This window comes from Gekko japonicus, unplaced genomic scaffold, assembly GCF_001447785.1.
Source record: "Gekko japonicus isolate JY-2015 unplaced genomic scaffold, Gekko_japonicus_V1.1 scaffold3203, whole genome shotgun sequence".
Taxonomy (NCBI): domain Eukaryota; kingdom Metazoa; phylum Chordata; class Lepidosauria; order Squamata; family Gekkonidae; genus Gekko; species Gekko japonicus.
Window position 1 is genome coordinate 10027 of NW_015172109.1, and position 4139 is coordinate 14165.

At 51.7% G+C, this 4139-nt stretch overlaps 1 protein-coding gene across 1 annotated transcript in view; it reads left to right on the forward strand.

Moving 5' to 3' along the window:
• The first annotated feature begins 368 nt into the window (after window positions 1–368).
• The window catches only part of LOC107118599 (solute carrier family 22 member 13-like), a 36834-nt gene continuing 33063 nt past the window's right edge, over window positions 369–4139 (forward strand). The window contains exon 1 of the mRNA XM_015420961.1: window positions 369–438. The gene's annotated coding sequence lies outside the window, so the exon portion shown is untranslated. The remainder of the gene's footprint in view (window positions 439–4139) is intronic.

A 4139-nucleotide genomic window follows, 5' to 3' on the forward strand; every position in this document is an offset into this window, starting at 1 on the left:
CAGCGCTGGCTCTTCGGCTTGGAAACGGAGATGAGCACCGCAACCCTAGAGTCGGACTCGACTGGCTTTTGAGCAAGGGAACCTTTACCTTTACCTTTAGCTCACCTGGAGGCTGGCAACCCGATTTGTAATCGACTTGTCTGCCACAATCCCTCTTTGGCAATCCGGAGGCCTGTTTTGCTTCATGCATGTCATTACATTGAGACATCTCTTGAGCTGGGAGAGGAACACCCTTGGCTTGGACAGGCAGGTGCAGCGCTTCGTGACCATATCCCAGTGTTATGTCACCTTCCACATCAGTGGAAGGGCGTATGGGCCTCTTCCTGGTGTCACAGCCCCGTGAGTTGATCTGTGCATTCTTCTTGTCTCCAAAAAGCATCCCGTGCCTTCTTGCTCTCCTCTTATGGAACCCGCGGGAAAGGAGGCAAGACGCGTGAGGTAAGGGCTATGGCTCGGGAGGGTGGAGGTGTAGAAGTGGAAGCACTTCTGGGACTCAGATCTGGAAGCAACAATTAACAGAAATCTGAGACGCTGCAGGAGCCACTGTATGGCTTAACACTGGGGGAGGAGGGTCGCAGAGCAGTGCAAGGGATCGGGGCTTGAAGCAGGGTTAAAATGTCAGGGAAGAAGCTGAAGTTTGCCTGGGGATTAGGAGCGTTTTGGATCTAGAAGGCCTTTCGCTGAACACGAGAAGGTCAATAACTTGGGTCGCCATCTTTTAAGTTCATCCCTCTAGCTGTTCCTTGAATATAGGTTGATCTTGGAGGGTCTGGAGACCAAGCCCTAGGAGGAAAGGCTGAGGGACTTGGGGATGTTCAGTCTGGAGAAGAGGAGGTGGAGGAGGGACAGGATGGCTCTCTTGAAGTATTTGAAAGGCTGTCACTTAGAGGAGGGCAGGGAGCTGTTCCTGTGGACAGCAGAGGAGAGGACTCGCAAGGATGGGTTTGAATTAAGGGCGGGAAGGTACCGGCTGGATCTTAGGGAAAAGTTTTTTTGCAGTCAGAGTCATGCAACAGTGGAATCGGCTGCCCAGGGAGGTGGTGAGCTCACCCTCCCCGGCAGTCTTCAAGCAGCGGCTGGACAAACCCTTATTGGGGATGCTCTAGGCCAGGGGGCCGGATCCGACACAAAGGAGACCTTGTTGGGCCAAGCCATGTGTGTCATAACATGTAATGATAGGTAAAAGGTAAAGGTAAAGGTTTCCCTTGCTCGAAAGCCAGTCGAATCCGACTCTAGGGTTGCGGTACTCATCTCCGTTTCAAAGTCGAAGAGCCAGCACTGTCCGAAGACGTTTCCATGGTCATGTGGCCGGCATGACTAAACACCAAGGCGCATGGAACGCTGTGACCTTCCCACCAAAGTGGTACCTATTTATCTACTTGCAATTTCTTGCTTTCGAACTGCTCGGTTGGCAGGAGTAATGCCAGGTAGCAGAGATATAAACTTTATTAAAGGGCACAGAGACAAAGGTGGTTTTTTTTACTTAAAATAAAAACATGCTTAAAACATTAGCACTCTTGCAATATCTTGTTCATTTAACAGTGTCTGATCACTGACACCTCTTGCTCTGAATTATGGCATCAAAATGTCTGTGCTGTTGCAGTCTTGAGTATGCCGTTGAGGTGTGTATCTGTAAGCTGCAAACCTACGATGATGCAGCAGCAGCAGAACTGGAAGAAGAAGCAGAAGACAGCTAGTTCCACTGCAGGCCTGATAGAAGCCCGCCGGGGGGCCTGATCCAGCCCCCGGGCTGCATGTTTGACACCTCTGCTCTAGGTTGATCCTGCACTGAGCAGGGGGTTGGACTAGATGGCCTGTATGGCCCCTTCCAGCTCTGTGATTCTATGATTCCATGATCAAGAGGGAATTAGATAAGCATAGGGAGCAGAGGTCCATCGGTGGCTCTTAGCCACAAGGTATAGATAGGAACTCTCGGTCTGGGGCAAGTGATGCTCTGTATTCTTGGTGCCTGGGGGGGGGCAACAGTGGGAGGGCTTCTAGTGTCCTCCTGGCCCCACTGCTGGACCTCCTGATGGCACCTGGCATTTTTGGCCACTGTGTGACACAGAGTGTAGGACTAGATGGGCCATTGGCCTGATCCAGCATTGGCTTCTCTTATGTTCTTATGGATAAACATATGGAGCAGAGGTCCATCGGTGGCTCTTAGCCACAAGGTATAGATAGGAACTCTCAGTCTGGGGCAAGGGATGCTCTTGGGGGGGGGGTCAACAGTGGGAGGGCCTCTAATGTCCTGGCCCCACTGCTGGACCTCCTGATGGCACCTGGTTTTTTTGGCCACTGTGTGACACAGAGTGTTGGACCGGATGGGCCATTGGCCTGATCCAACATTGGCTTCTCTCTTATGTTCTTATGATCTTCAAGAATTATCAGGTGACACTATTGTACTTTATGCCACAGAAAGCTTCAGCAGCCAATTTCCACTCATTAAACCTCTCCTAAGGGGACAGAAAGGAGCTGCGGTGGCTCAAGTGGTTAAGACGCTGAACTGCAGGCTGTGGAACGTCGGTAGTTCAGCAGTTCGAGACCTGAGTGTGCCGCATGATGGAGTGGGCTCCCGGCTCTAGTTCCAGCTCCTGCCAACCTAGCAGTTGGAAAGCAAGAAATTGCAAGTAGATAAATAGGTGCCACTTTGGTGGGAAGGTAACAGCGTTCCGTGCGCCTTGGTGTTTAGTCATGCTGGCCACATGACCACGGAAAACGTCTTCGGACAGCGCTGGCTCTTCAGCTTTGAAACAGAGATGAGCACCGCAACCCTAGAGTCGGACTCGACTGGCTTTCGAGCAAGGGAACCTTTACCTTTACCTTTAAGGTGACAGAGCCCTGACCAGCATGGCCCAGGCTAGCCTGACCTCCTCAGATCTCGGAAGCTAAGCAGGGTTGGTCGTGGTTAGTCCTTGGATGGGGGACCACCAAAGATGTCCAGGCTTGCTACGCAGAGACAGGCAATGGCACCCCTTGTCTTGAAAACCCCACGGGGTTGCCATCGGTTCTCTGCAACTTGATGGCACTTTCCAGGGCAGGGGCCGGTACTTGGCAACGTGCCATGCATGTCAACAGTGCTATCTGCCCAGCTATCTAATTTTCATTCTGCCTTAGAAAGATAATATGAAATGGTGGTTGTAGTGACGGGGTAATCATTAGATGGATTCTCTTACATTGGTTAAAAAGGTAAAGGCAATGCTCCTCCTTTGCCTTGAATGCTGAGGTCGCCATAAGACTTGGATGGGAGACCACCAAGGAAGGCTCTGCAGAGGAAGGCCATGGCAAACCTCCTCTACTTCTCAGTTGCCTTGAAAGCCTCTCTCTGGGGCCGCCATAAGACTTGGATGGGAGACCACCAAGGAAGGCTCTGCAGAGGAAGGCCATGGCCAACCCCCTCTGCTTCTCACTTGCCTTGAAAGCCCCTTGCTGGGGTGGCCATAAGTCTTGGATGGGAGACCACCAAGGAAGGCTCTGCAGAGGAAGGCCATGGCCAACCACCTCTGCTTCTCGCTTGCCTTGAAAGTCCCTTGCTGGGCTCGCCATAAGTCTTGGATAGGAGACCACCAAGGAAGGCTCTGCAGAGGAAGGCCATGGCAAACCTCCTCTACTTCTCAGTTGCCTTGAAAGCCTCTCTCTGGGGCCGCCATAAGACTTGGATGGGAGACCACCAAGGAAGGCTCTGCAGAGGAAGGCCATGGCCAACCACCTCTGCTTCTCGCTTGCCTTGAAAGCCCCTTGCTGGGTTCGTCATAAGTCGGTTGCGATTACAGCAGAGGAGAAATGCTTAGAGCAGAAAATTAGCATCTATAGTGAGGTAAGAAGGCACTTTGCACGCACAAGTCTACCCAGAATATGGCTGAGTTGAGATTCAGGTGAGACACTTCCCAGCTTTTTAACTCAGGTTCTTCACTCCTGTGCCACATCCATGCCTCAAGTTGCACGCGAGGAACTTCTGAAGTCTGCAGCCTATGTACCAACTGTCTTGTGTAATGGACTCATATTTCATGTAATGAAGCTGGTGTGGGGATGAGTGAGTTTGGAATGCACCTGACTTCCAACTCGGAATGTAAATAATTAGGCCCGAGTCCAGCGGCGCCTTAGAAACCAACGAGATTTCAGCCAAATGAGCTTCCAAG